General features: G+C 36.5%; 1 protein-coding gene across 2 annotated transcripts in view; it reads left to right on the plus strand.

Moving 5' to 3' along the window:
- The window catches only part of SEMA3C (semaphorin 3C), a 186,654-nt gene that overhangs the window by 78,042 nt on the left and 94,093 nt on the right, over positions 1–14,519 (plus strand). The gene's annotated exons all lie outside the window — the stretch shown is intronic.

Raw genomic sequence — 14,519 nt, forward strand, 5'->3', positions numbered from 1 at the left:
GGAAACATGGTTGGATCCTTTGTGCTTCTCTTGAAAAGAATCAAAGGGTAGCTCTATTACTATGTAGAGGCACACTCCCAAGGACTGTTTAAAAATCTCCTCTCCAGCAGCTGAGCACTGCAGTCACTGACCTTGTATTTTAGACAGTGTTAGGGGAGAGAGAAACAAGAAAAAAAGAGAAAAGGGAGCTTCTGCATTGAATGACTGATGAATGTGTTTAAAGTGAAATGAACATGTCTCCACTGTCCTCTACATTTTCCCAAATGTGTTTCTTTGTTTTGAAGCCAAAAGCAGTAACTTGGCTAAACAGTGAGTCATGTTGAATTAAATAATGTTTAGATAAAATAGCTGTCTCTTTAGGAAAACATCTCTGTATTTCTTTTTTCATAAAGTCTGGTTCTTTAGATTTGAGATTTTGTGGTATACAGTTTATTGTATTTTTTTCCTGTGTGCAAATGAAAATGGGTTTAGAGATGCATCAAGTGAAAGCAAAGTTCAAGAATTTTGGTAGTGGGAGGAGCTGGATTGTTAATTTCCAAATACTCTGTTTTACTGGAAGTTGTGGGTGGTCTTCCATCATTCTGAAAGAATCTAGAGATAGAAAAATTTTGGCAATATATAGCTGTTTTCCAGTTAGTGATAATTGGTATTTCTTTCCTTGTCTAGTTCAACATTTTGTTATATGTAGTGCAACCAGATTCTGGTATGAGAATACATTTAAATCATAGAGGTCTGTAGAGAAAGTTTGCACAGCCTGATTCTTGATTAAAGAGTAATTACTGTTCTTTAAACTGACAGAATGTTGAATTGAGCCATCAGTATTATCGGTTTCTTATTTCTAATTTAACACATCATGAAGAAGAATGTTAATAAGTTGAATTTTTTCCAAGACTTCTGTCCATGCATCTATGCAGGCATCTTATAGTTTAGTTATACAAAATGTTTTATTCTACTTTATTCACTTAATATTGTGTCATAAAATAATCTCACTCTTGAAAACCCTTTAATAGTAGAATAGTCTTTGTAAAACTTGCAAGTTATCACGTAATGTACTTTCTCAGATTTTTTCACTGGTGCCCCAAGCAACTTTGAAAAAATTCAAGCACTTTGGTTTGATATACAAGGAATTTGCATCTTTACAGGTTACTTGTGTGACAACCGAGAAGTTTGCATTTTTGCGTGTTGGTTGATTCCCTGATTCTGCCCCCCCAAATCCTCTTTCTTATCAACTCTAAAAACTTCTAAACATATTTGAATCTTTCATCTCAGTGTTTCAACACAAGCTCTTTTTTCTCCCTGGAAAATGCTTATCTCTTTATTAAGTCATGTTTATCCTTCAGGTCACAGCTTATATGACACTCACAGAAGCTTTTTCTGACCCCTGATGTAAAGCAGCTGCCCTTGCTTTAAGCACTTATCTTGTCTTTTACCATACTTTGTGCATTTATTTCTGTGTATTAATTGAATAGAGTGGCTCAACTAAGATTTGTTGAATGAAGAAATAACGTCAAGTGCTTCCTTCTTTTTAAGATTTTCTTGTTATTTCCAGAAAGACTTAATCTTCCTTCCTCAATGTCCCCTTAATTTCCTGAGTCATCTTCTTGTACTGCAATTGTTTGTGTACCTCCATCGATGACTATCCATTTTGAAGGGAAACACCAAGAATTTTCATCTTTTAACTGGCCTCTGGCTCATTTACTATCTATTGAATGATTGAATAAATATATACCTCAAAGAATACTTTAATTTTGTGAAGAGCCTGCTGTATTTTTTTTAAATGTAAGCTTTATATCATAGGGAACTGGCATGAAGGGTCAGAGAACTTTATGGGGGTGAGATGGGACAAGAGACCTCACTCAGCACAAGGTAACTCCTACTACTCTTGCTCTAATCAAGTTTGCTAACTAGAAGTTCCCACTGGAGGGCCACAGGGTATCCAAAGAAAGTTTTATTGAAAGCATAGAAAATCAATAAATAGTATAAATGTTGTGATAGACAAGTGTTAAATGCTACTATAAGAATCTTTCCATATGATGGTTTGTGTGGGGAATGGTTCACATGGGGGATTAGAGTGGGGGAGTGGGGTCTATTGTATTCTCTCTGCCCTGGGATTTTGCTGGCGTGATACAACATGTGAGCTCTTCACCTCTCCCCACTGCAAACAGCTGAGTCTGAGGTATTGTCTCCTTACCTACTGTTCTTACCTTGGACCCACTGTTTTTGAATAACTTGCCCCAAAGCAGCTTTTCCAGAAGTGTCAAGAGCTCTAGAAAGGAGGTGTCAGATGAAGTGTTTCCTCCTCCACAAGTTTATCTCCCTTGTTTACATCTTAAGTGGACACTCTGAAGCTGCGGTCTTCCTGACAGTAGGAATGTCAATGGTAATGACAGCTCAGCTCATCCATGCTATCCTCTACAGCTTAGCAATAGGTTCAGATTTGGTTCTACTTTCCAGAAGTTACTTCCTTCTAATTTAAAGACTCTCAAGACATCTTAGCTATCCCCTAATTGTATATTCTCCATATTCTGAGATAGACTCCAGCCACCATTTGCCACATACATGCAGCCAAAGATTGGAATCTAACATCTTTTTTTTTTTAGAATTTTTTTTAATTTTTATTCTTTTTAATTGAATTTTATTGAAGTATAGTTGGTTTACAATGTTGTGTTAATTTCAGGTATACAGCAGAGTGATTCACTTTTGGTTTTGATTGCGTTTGGTTTGGTTTTGGGCCGTGCCTCATGGCATGCAGGATCTTAGTTCCCTCACCAGGGATGGAACCCATGTCCCCTGCAGTGGAAGAACGGAGTCCTACCACTGGACCACCAGGGAATTCCTGGCATCTAACATCTTTGAAGCCAGCTTTCATGTCTCCCAAGTCAGCTTAGAGGAAGGGAAGTCAGAATTTATAATTCTCTGGTTGATTGAATCACACAACACAAATGGAATATGCTTTAGGTAGGGAGAAAAAAAGCCTGGTTTTTGGCTTAGCTTCTTTTCCAGAAAGGACACAGTTGTATTACTGTGTATTACATATTGCTAAGATAGATTTTTAGAGAAGTCCTTTCTTCTTATCATTTTTATAGTAATATGAAGGATTACATTAGCTTTACAGATATTTTACAATAGTAGATAAAACTTATAAACAGTTAAAAAGGAATTATTTTCATGGACATTTTTATTGCTGCAGGGAACATTGGAGATCATTCTGGTTAATAAATAATCTCATTCCTCCTTTTATTTTGTAGATGTAAGACTTAAGGTGGGGGGAAATAGAAGGGGGGGAGTGATTGGGTGAATGGGGGCAAACGAAACCCTGTATCAACAAATGATGAAACAAGAACTTCAGCCCCAGTTGGCTCATTCCAAAACTGGGCCTTTCTCCCCATACACCTTACCTTTTAATAGTAATAAATTATTATCATGAAAACCTTAATTTAAAAAATTGGATAGCATTTTTTTTCTCACTTTATTGGTTCATGCTCATAATTTATTTTTTGAATTTTATTTATTTTATATACAACAGGTTCTTACTAGTTATCTATTTTATACATATTAGTGTATATATGTCAATCCCAATCTCCCAATTCATCCCACCACCACCAACCCTGCCACCACTTTCCCCCACTGGTGTCCATACGTTTGTTCTCTACATCTGTGTCTCTATTTCTGCCCTGCAAACCAGTTCGTCTGTATGATTTGTCTAGATTCCACATATATGCGTTAATATATGATATTTGTTTTTCTCTTTCTGACTTACTTCACTCTGTATGACAGTCTCTAGATCCATCCATGTCTCTACAAATGACCCAATTTCGTTCCTTTTTATGGCTGAGTAATATTCCATTGTATATATGTACCACATCTTTATCCATTTGTCTGTCAATAGGCTTTTAGGTTGCTTCCATGACCAGGCTATTGTAAATAGCGCTACAATGAACATTGGGGTGCATGTGTCTTTTTGAATTATGGTTTCCCAGTAGTGGGATTGCTGGGTCATATGGTAATTCTATTTTTAGCTTTCTAGGGAACCTCCATACTGTTCTCCATAGTGGAGATGTACATAGTGTATCGATTTACATTCCCACCAACAGTGCAAGAGGGTTCCCTTTTCTCCACACCCTCTCCAGCATTTGTTGTTTGTAGATTTTCTGATGATGCCCATTCTAACTGCTGTGAGGTGATACCTCACTGTAGTTTTGATATGCATTTCTCTAATAATTAGTGATATTCAGCAGCTTTTCTTGTGGTTCTTGACCATCTGTATGTCTTCTTTGGAGAAATGTCTAGGACTTCTGCCCATTTTTTGATTGAGTTGTTTGGTTTTTTAATACTGAGCTGCATGACCTGTTTATATATTTTGGAGATTAATCGTTTGTCCGTTGATGCATTTGCAAATATTTTCTCCCATTCTGAGGGTTGTCTTTTCATCTTGTTTATGGTTTCCTTTGCTTTGCAAAAGCTTTTAAGTTTCTTTAGGTCCCATTTGTTTATTTTTTACTTTATTTCCATTACTCTAGGAGGTGGATCAAAAAGATCTTGCTGTGATTTATGTCAAAGAGTGTTCTTCCTATGTTTTCCTCTAAGAGTTTTATAGTGTCTGGTCTTACATTTAGGTCTCGAATCCATTTTGACTTTATTTTTGTGTATGGTGTGAGGGAGTGTTCTAATTTCATTCTTTTACATGTAGCTATCCAGTTTTCCCAGCACCACTTATTGAAGAGACTGCCTTTTCTCCATTTTATATCCTTGCCTCCTTTGTCATGGATTAGTTGACCATAGGTGCGTGGGTTTATCTCTGGGCTTTCTATCCTGTTCCATTGATCTATATTTCTGTTTTTGTGCCAGTACTATATTGTCTTGATTACTGTAGCTTTGTAGTATAGTCTGAAGTCAGGGAGTCTGATTCCTCCAGCTCAGTTTTTTTTCCCTCAAGACTTCTATGGCTATTTGGGGTCTTCTGTGTCTCCATACAAATTTTAAGATTTTTGTTCTAATTCTGTTAAAAATGCCATTGGTAATTTGCTAGGGATTGCATTGAATCTGTAGGTTGCTTTGGTTAGTGTAGTCATTTTCACAATATTGATTCTTCTAATCCAAGAACATGGTATATCTCTCCATCTGTTTGTGTCATCTTTGATTTCTTTCATCAGTGTCTTATAGTTTTCTGAGTACAGATCTTTTACCTCCTTAGTTAGGTTTATTCCTAGGTATTTTACTCTTTTCGTTGCAATGGTGAATGGAAGAGTTTCCTTAATTTCTCTTTCTGATCTTCCATTGTTAGTGTATAGGAATGCAAGAGATTTCTGTGCATTAATTTTGTATCCTGCAACTTTACCAAATTCATTGATTAGCTCTAGTAGTTTTCTGGTGGCATCTTTAGGATTCTCTATGTATAGTATCATGTCATCTGCAAACAGTGACACTTTTACTTCTTTTACAATTTGTATTCCTTTTATTTCTTCTTCTTCTCTGATTGCCGTGGCTAGGACTTCCAAAACTATGTTGAATAATAGTGGTGGGAGTGGACATCTTTGTGTTGTTCCTGATCTTAGAGGAAATGCTTTCAGTTTTTCACCATTGAGAATGATGTTTGCTGTGGGTTTGTCATATATGGTCTTTATTATGCTGAGGTAGGTTCCCTCTATGCCCACTTTCTAGAGAGTTTTTTCATAACTGGGTGTTGAATTTTGTCAAAAGCTTTTTCTGCATTTATGGAGATGATCATATGGTTTTTATTCTTCAGTTTGTTTACATGGTTTATCACATTGATTGATTTGCATATATTGAAGAATCTTTGCCTCCCTGGGATAAATCCCATTTGATCATGATGTATGATCTTTTTAGTGTGTTGTTGGATTCTGTTTGCTAGTATTTTGTTGAGGATTTTTGCCTCTATATTCATCAGTGATATTGGTCTGTAATTTTCTTTTTTTGTAGTATCTTTGTCTGATTTTGGTATCAGGGTGATGGTGGCCTCATAGAATGAGTTTGAGAGTGTTCCTTCCTCTGCAATATTTTGGAAGAGTTTGAGAAGGATGGGTGTTAGCTCTTCTCTAAATGTTTGATAAAATTCACCTGTGAAGCCATCCAGTCCTGGACATTTGTGTTTTGGAAGATTTTTAATCACAGTTTCAATTTCATTAGTTGTGATTGGTCTGTTCATATTTTCTATTTCTTCCTGGTTCAGTCTTGGAAGGTTATACCTTTCTAAGAATTTGTCCATTTCTTCCAGGTTGTCCATTTTATTGACATAGAGTTGCTTGTAGTAGTCTCTTAGGATGCTTTGTATTTCTGTGGTGTCCATTGTAACTTCTCCTTTTTCATTTCTAATTTTATTGATTTGAGTCCTCTCCCTGTTTTTCTTGATGAGTCTGGCTAGAGGTTTATCGATTTTGTTAATCTTCTCAGAGAACCAGCTTTTAGTTTTATTGATCTTTGCTATTGTTTTCTTTGGTTCTACTTCATTTATTTCTGCTCTGATCTTTATGATTTCTTTCCTTCTACCAACTTTGGGTTTTGTTTGTTCTTCTTTCTCTAGTTCCTTTAGGTGTAAGGTTAGACTGTTTATTTGAGATTTCTCTTGTTTCTTGAGATAGGCTTGTATTGCTATAAAGGCTTGTATTGCTATAAACTTCCCTCTTAGAACTGCTTTTGCTTCATCCCATACGTTTTGGATCATCATGTTTTCATTGTCATTTGTCTCCAGGTATTTTTTGATTTCCTCTTTGATTTCTTCAGTGATCTCTTTGTTGTTTAGTAACGTATTGTTTAACCTCCATGTGTTTGTGTTTTTTATGTTTTTTCCCCCTGTAATTGATTTCTAATCTTATAGTGTTGTGGTTGGAAGAGATGCTTGTTATAATTTCAGTTTTCTTAAATTTACCGAGGCTTGATTTGTGACCCAAGATGTGATCTATCCTGGAGAGTGTTCCATGTGCACTTGAGAAGAAAGTGTAATCTGCTGTTTTTGGATGGAATGTCCTATAAACATCAATTAAATCTATCTCGTCTATTGTGTCATTTAAAGCTGGTGTTTCCTTATTAGTTTTCTGTCTGGATGATCTGTCCATTGGTGTAAGTGAGGTGTTAAAGTCCCCCACTATTATTGTGTTACTGTCAATTTCCTCTTTTATAGGTGTTAGCAGTTGTATTGAGGTGCTCCTACGGGTATATATATATATATATATATATATTTTTTTTTTTTATATATATATTTTTAATTGTTATATCTTCTTCTTGGGTTGATCCCTTGATCATTATGTAGTGTCCTTCCTTGTCTCTTGTAACATTCTTTATTTTAAAGTCTATTTTATCTGATATGAGTATTGCTACTCCAGCTTTCTTTTGATTTCATTTGCATGGAATATCTTTTTCCATCCCCTCACTTTCAGTCTATATGTGTCCCTAGGTCTGATGTGGGTCTCTTCCAGACAGCATATATATGGGTCTTGTTTTTGTATCCATTCAGTGAGACTATGTCTTTTGGTTGGAGCATTTAATCCCTTCACATTTAAGGTAATTATTGATATGTATGTTCCTATGACCATTTTCTTAATTGATATGGGTTTGTTTTTGTAGGTCCTTTTCTCCTCTTTTGTTTCCCACTTAGAGAAGTTCCTTTAGCATTTGTTGTAGAACTGGTTTGGTGGTGCTGAATTCTCTTAGCTTTTGCTTGTCTGTAAACTTTTGATTTCTCCATCAAACCTGAATGAGATCCTTGCCAGGTAGAGTAATCCTGGTTGTAGGTTCTTCCCTTTCATCACTTTAAATGTATCGTGCCACTCCCTTCCGGCTTGTAGAGTTTCTGCTGAGAAATCAGCTGTTAACCTTATGGGAGTTCCTTTGTATGTTATTTGTCATTTTTCCCTTGCTGCGTTCAATAATTTTTCTTTGTCATTAATTTTTGTCAGTTTGATTACTGTGTGTCTCGGTGTGTTTCTCCTTGGGTTTATGCTGCCTGGCATTCTCTGTTCTTCCTGGACTTGGGTGGCTATTTCCCTTCCCATGTTAGGGAAGTTTGCAACTATAATCTCTTCAAATATTGTCTCAGGTCATTTCTCTCTCTCTTCTCCTTCTGGGACCACTATAAAGTGAATGTTGTTGCATTTAATGTTGTCCCAGAGGTCTCCTTGGCTGTCTTCATTTCTTTTCATTCCTTTTTCTTTATTCCATCCTGTGGCAGTGATTTCCACCATTCTGTCTTCCTGGTCAGTTATCCGTTCTTCTGCCTCAGTTACCCAGCTATTGATTCCTTCTAGTGTATTTTTCATTTCAGTTCTTGTATTGTTCATCTCTGTTTGTTCTTTAATTCTTCTAGGTCTTTGTTAAACATTTCTTCCATCTTCTCAATCTTTTCCTCCATCTTTTTCTGAGGTCCTGGATCATCTTCACTATCATTATTCTGAATTCTTTTCCTACAAGGTTGCCTATCTCCACTACATTTAGTTGTTTTTCTGGGGTTTTATCTTGTTCCTTCATCTAGTACAAAGTCCTCTGCCTTTTCATTTTGTCTATCTTTCTGTGAATGTGGTTTTCCTTCCACACGCTGCAGAATTGTAATTCTTCTTATTTCTGCTCTCTGCCCTCTGGTGGATCCATGGTCATAATTTTTAATTCATTAAAATTAAAAGATCATAAAACTCAATATAACAGAATAAAGGGAGAGAGTGTGAACGAACAAAGAACTTTGTCTCATATTTTGAGGCAGTTTCAGATGCAAAACTCTACAGAAAACAGTGTGGGCCTTAGCAAGTCATACAGTATAGTCCCCCACCCCCCAATCCATGGCATTTTAAACCATTTCAAATGATCTTTCAGGCAGCCTTTAAGAGAAGAGAAAATTCAAAGGGAAATCGAGCAAATCTCAGCAGATCTGAGACCTGACATCAAGAGACCTGATCAACAAAGCCTTTATGAAGCAGTCCAATTTAAATTACATCGAAATTACTGCTTGAGTTATGAGTAGGAGTTAGAAAAAGGCAGGAAAAGTCCTCTCAGCAAGAGGAATAAAATGTACAAAGACCCTAAGGCAGAAAGGAGGAAGGCAAGTTTGAAGATGTGAAAAGGTCAGAAGGGTGAGAACACAAACAAAATATCCAAATAGTGATGATTGAGATTTTCTAGTGAGGTAATCTTGAGCCAGATTATAGCAGGCCTCAAAGGCCATGTTAAGAATTTTGGATTTTGTTCTAAAAGTAATGGAAAATCATTCAAGACAGGAAGAGAAAGCTTAAAATTAGAATAATCATTTAAACCATGAATCTTTTGAGAGTGTAAAGGGGGCACTATTGATAATTACACTGGTAAAACAGCCCAAAGCTGGGCTGTTTGTGGCAAGCCAGGATGAGAATCATCTTTAAAAGCTCTTATATATTGGTTAATTTGCCCTCTGATGCAGTGCCTGGGAGATACATTCTGTATTCACTGTTGTCCTTCTCTGGCCAGACTCACTGAATAGAACTGTTTTCCTTTTTCTTTCTTTCATCCATTTGGCAGTTTGCTTCCATTTAGCCAATCATGCCCATCCATCAAAAACATAGAAAATGTGGAACCATTTACCTCTTACATGAAGCTATATCTGACTCTCTGATCTCACTCTCATGCAGCTTTTCTTGGACTTGATCTGATGATTTAATGAGAAGAGCATCACTGAGAATTTGATTATTCTCAATTTGTTTGGAGTATGTTCTCCTCTCCCCACCCCACCTCACCCCCTGCTCCTCAAATTGGCAAAGAAAAAATTTGAGAGACTGAGGCATTTCTTATACTATATTTGGCACTGCACAGACTCATGGGCAGGTCAAGAACATAGTAAAAACCCAATAAATAAGTGTTTAAATTGTCCGTCTTATTTGAAAAACAAAAGGGTGTCTTATAGAGTTCACAGATTAAGGAACCCACCTTGCTTTGAATCCTGGCTCTAGCCTCTTCTTTTCTTTCCTATGTGATCTTGGTTAGATTGCTCAAATGAACTGAATTTTGGTTTCCTTAAATGTGGAACAGGAATGATATTAAAGCCTAACAAAGGGGTTTTAAATGCAAATTAAACAGGTGTTTTAAGCACCTAGCACAGTTACTTCTGCTGTTAGACCCACAAGTGGTAGCTATTTGGGTCTATTATTTTTGAGCAAATGTGCTTTTACTACATTCCTTCTGGTGTCTCTTTGCCTTAGGAATTAGGAACTGCAGTGTCAGCCTGCTGAAGTTTCACTGGTCTTATCTTTATCTGCCTGTTTGTCCTAAAGGGATAGGTGAAGTTCAGTTTCTAAGCCACTTTCAAGATAGTGAGCCTCAGGGAGAGGATGGGTCATTTAAGCCCACTCTACTTAAAATTCTTCTGAGATAAGACATTCAGGAGAGGAAATTATCCTGTCAGTAGCAATGTCTCCAAAGTAAAAGACATGCTAAGGATTTACTTTAAAATCTGTAGGTGTGCATTCTGCCAGAGGGAGAGCTGAGGTTTATGGTGAGGAAACTGTCATGGTGGGCTTAGCCAAACAAAATAACAGAATGTAAGTCAAGATTTGGAATTGTCGTAGGGGCCTGGTATGTTCATATTAGTGTCCTGTTTTGTGAGCAGATGTCTAGCCTGCCTTGATAAGGGCTTAATAAAGATGTATTGAATATATAAATTAATAGCATATCGGGGTACATGTGTCCTTTTGAATTATGGTTTTCTCAGGGTAAAAGCCCAGTAGTGGGATTCCTGGGTCATATAGTAGTTCTATTTTTAGTTTTTTTAAGGAACCTCCATACTGTTCTCCATAGTGGCTGTATCAATTTACATTGGCACCAACAGTGCAAGAGGGTTCCCTTTTCTCCACAGCCTCTGGGGCACACTCACTCACTTGGTTATTCCTGCACTCCTTCCACACATCTATTCTGAGTAGCTGCTCTGTGACAGGGCCCATGACATTAACATCCCTTGATTTCCAAACCATGCTTTCTCTCTCTGTGACAACCTTCACAGCAGGGGCCCTGGGGATGGGACAGTCTTCAGGTGTGGTAGACACTTGGTCTTCATTAATTTTGCTGTTTAATAAATAGTGTCTGATGGCAGAAGATGACCTTGTTGCTTTCCTGCTTTGTAGCTTCCCAAGGCTCACAAATGTCCTTAGAACAAAGTAGCAGCCTCTTATGTTGGTACTCAAAGCCTTTGTGATAGGGATCCTGCCTCTCCAATATTTTCCAGAACTTCTTAACTCATCTTGTGGTCCCTAAAAATAAAATATTGAAGTAATGCCAAAAAAATTTAATTAATTAATAGCACATCATGAACTTTAAATATAATTAATAAGCCACCATTGCATATGCTTCTCATAAAGAGACCCCTGGGGATTGATTTTCAATCAGGTAATCTTTTGCTTGTTTTTGAAACTTATAAAAGGCCAAAGATAATATAGTATTCTGAGGGAATGTGTTCCCTAATCAGTAGTTTAACAGATATATATTATTCATAAAAGAGAACTCTAGACTCTCCACCAAGATCACATTTTCGAGCACATTAATAAGTTCTCACTGACTTAGTCACCTCAGAAATCTTAAGATCACTAACAGAGAACAAAGGTTAATTCTTAATATGGTTAGGGATAGAGTGTTAATTACAGACAATATATTCTGTATATTAAACTATGTTGTAATTGCTATAGCAGTGTGTTGGCTATATTCAAGTGGTCCCAGAAGCTTATATTGTGAGGGTTTATACTTAGGGGGAACTTATTTTTCTCCCAGCCCTGGTTAAATTCTCAAGGCTCACAATAGTTTCCATACAAAGGTAAGCCCATGTCAATACATGAATTTCAGGTAAGCATATCATGCTACAAATTTTCCCTCAGGGAGCACTGCCATGGAAGACATTACAGTAATTTTCCACCCTAGAACGCTACAATAATGTGGATTTCAGGATAGAAGCATGTAGTATTTTTTTTAATACTGTTTCCCAGGACATTTTCCCAAGGATTTAGAGACCTACACTGCCCTTTGTGGGGCCGCTGCATTTTCTAATACTGCATACTCTCAAAGTTCCTTCTCAGTCAGTTGAGCATGTCCGGAGAAACAGCTCAACTAGCTGTACCTCCAATGCTGTGAAAAGAATGACATAATTATTAAGATGTAAAGAAATGTAGGACAGTGCCATTCTGTGACTTGTTTAGATGAGAGACCAATAATTGTGAGTTCCTTCTCTCGCTGTAACCAAATCATTAAATCAGTCATTTTCTCTAACTGTAGCCAAATTATTGAATCATTCATTGACTTAAGTTGGATCTGCATTAAACCAAAAATGATGGATTATTCAGTCATTCTCTTTATAGATAAAAATCCTGGATGCTTTGAACTCATCTCTTTATTCCTTAAGAAAAAAAAAAGGTTCATTTTGATTTTTTTGTTTTTCCCAAGCCCCAGAGTTCAGCTATGGCTAACTACCAGCAATTTAAATAGCATTTAAAAAAAATAGCCTTAGCTTCTAGGCTTCTAACAGAGGCACTTCTAAAGTAAATCTTCCTTGGTTAACAGCTGTCAGCTATCAATGAGCTATAGGTAATTAAATTTGAAGATAGCTTTATGGCCCAGAAAAAGAGATAAAATCCTTGGACCAGAAAGGTCTTAAGTTAATGCAGTTATTGCTCCCTCTGGTATTTGAATTAATGCAAGAAATTGATTATTTTCTAACGAAACAGGTAAAGAGGAGAACTGCCATTGTTTGTTACTTGCAAGTAAAATTTAGTTGAGACTGTTTTCCCAGCCCAGTTCACACTCTTGGTTTTATTTCAATATACATTGGGAAGAGAAGGCAAAAAAAAAAAAAAAAAAAAATTTTGTTTTTTTTTAAATAGCCAGACTAAACAAACCATGGTAGAAAGAGTGAGAAGGTGTTAGTGGCTGTGAACACTGGAGAGATATTATCAGATATGATCAGTTAGTAAGGGTTTAAACAACAGGAAATGAAAACCTCAATTCAAGGTGCCTAAAAAAAAGCAAGGATTTTTTTTAAAAAAATCATATATAACAGAAGTAATCCTGTAGTAGAACAGTTGTAGGGTTAGTGTAGACATTGAATGATTTCTTATAGAACTCAGCATTTTTCCTAAATTTCTGCTTGCCATTCTCAGATAGCAATCTTTTTGGTAGCAGCAACTGCTGAAAGTATTATATTCTCACTTACCAATGTCCAGAGGCAGAAAAAGAAATCACCTCTTTTTTGTGCCATTTTTAAGACCCAAGAAACCTCTTCTAGTAACCTTGCAGAAGACTTCCCTCTAAATCTCATCGGCCAGAACTAGTCACATGGTCATATTTTTAGTCACTCTCTTGCTGGGGGATCCACTATGGTTGGCATATGGTTCCCTGCCAACAGGAAAGAGAAAGAAAATATCTGTTAGACAGAGGGTCAGTAATCTCTCCTGCCAAAAGGAGCACACTGATCTTCTACTGTGTGCTGGTGGAACATCCTTTGAGCTATGTGTTAACATAACCAATTTATAGATGAGAAAATCGAAACCTGGGGGAAACAAGGTAGTTTTTTTAAACTAACAGATTAGTAAGTGATGAAACTGGGATTTCAACTCAGAACTGTCTGACTCCAATTCTGTACTCTCTCCACTGCTGCCTGTACATCATGCCTCACTTTGAGTTTCAATTACAGAGATACTCTTTTTGAATCTAATGATCAATGCATCTCTGTGTTTTGCTTTTCACTTTAGACTTACTGTTCCTCAGAGCTTCCTCAGAGCTGTCTACTCTCTGAGCTTCATATCATCCATGAGAAGAACTGGAAATCTCTCCCTGCAGATTTGATATTTTTAATGACAAATTAGTTATCTAATTTTACATGCTTGTGGGACATTTCCACTTTTACTTGAATTTAATCTATCAACACTCAAGTAATCTCTTTACCAAAGAAATTTCCTTTTTGAATCTCTCAAAATTAGTAAAGGCCATGTTCATTTAACCTGTTCTCAGTTTACATCTTTGGAAGATAATTACCTCTTCCTTTTACCCAAAGACCAACTTCATATAAAATCATTCCAAATCCTTTAAGTGACCCTCACGTCAACTCCTCTCTTCCTTTCTATTTCTGGCAAATCAGGTCTTTATCATCATCATATCTGGAAGAGCATCTCTTAGTTTTCCAGTCTCACATGCCCCAAAATTATCCTGCACACCAAATTATTATTCTTAAATATGGTTTATTATTTTACTGTCCTGCTCAAATAATTTGAGTAGATTCTACATGTGACAAAAAGAAATACTAAATATATTAATACATATAAATCAGACAATTTAGTCTTCCATATTTTCTCCCTGTGTAAAGAATTGTTCTTCTTACTTGTCTGGCTGAAGCTTGAAGTCTTGTCCCAAGTCATAATAATAGGTAACCCATGTAATCCATGTCACTGTGAGACAGGTACTCTTTTAAGCTCTTGATGTATATTAACAATTTAAACCTCACAATACCCCTATGATGTAGGGACTATTATTATCCTGACTTTAAAGATGAAGACACTGGCGTCTAGAGG

Source organism: Grampus griseus, assembly GCF_964374135.1.
Source record: "Grampus griseus genome assembly, chromosome: 9".
Taxonomy (NCBI): domain Eukaryota; kingdom Metazoa; phylum Chordata; class Mammalia; order Artiodactyla; family Delphinidae; genus Grampus; species Grampus griseus.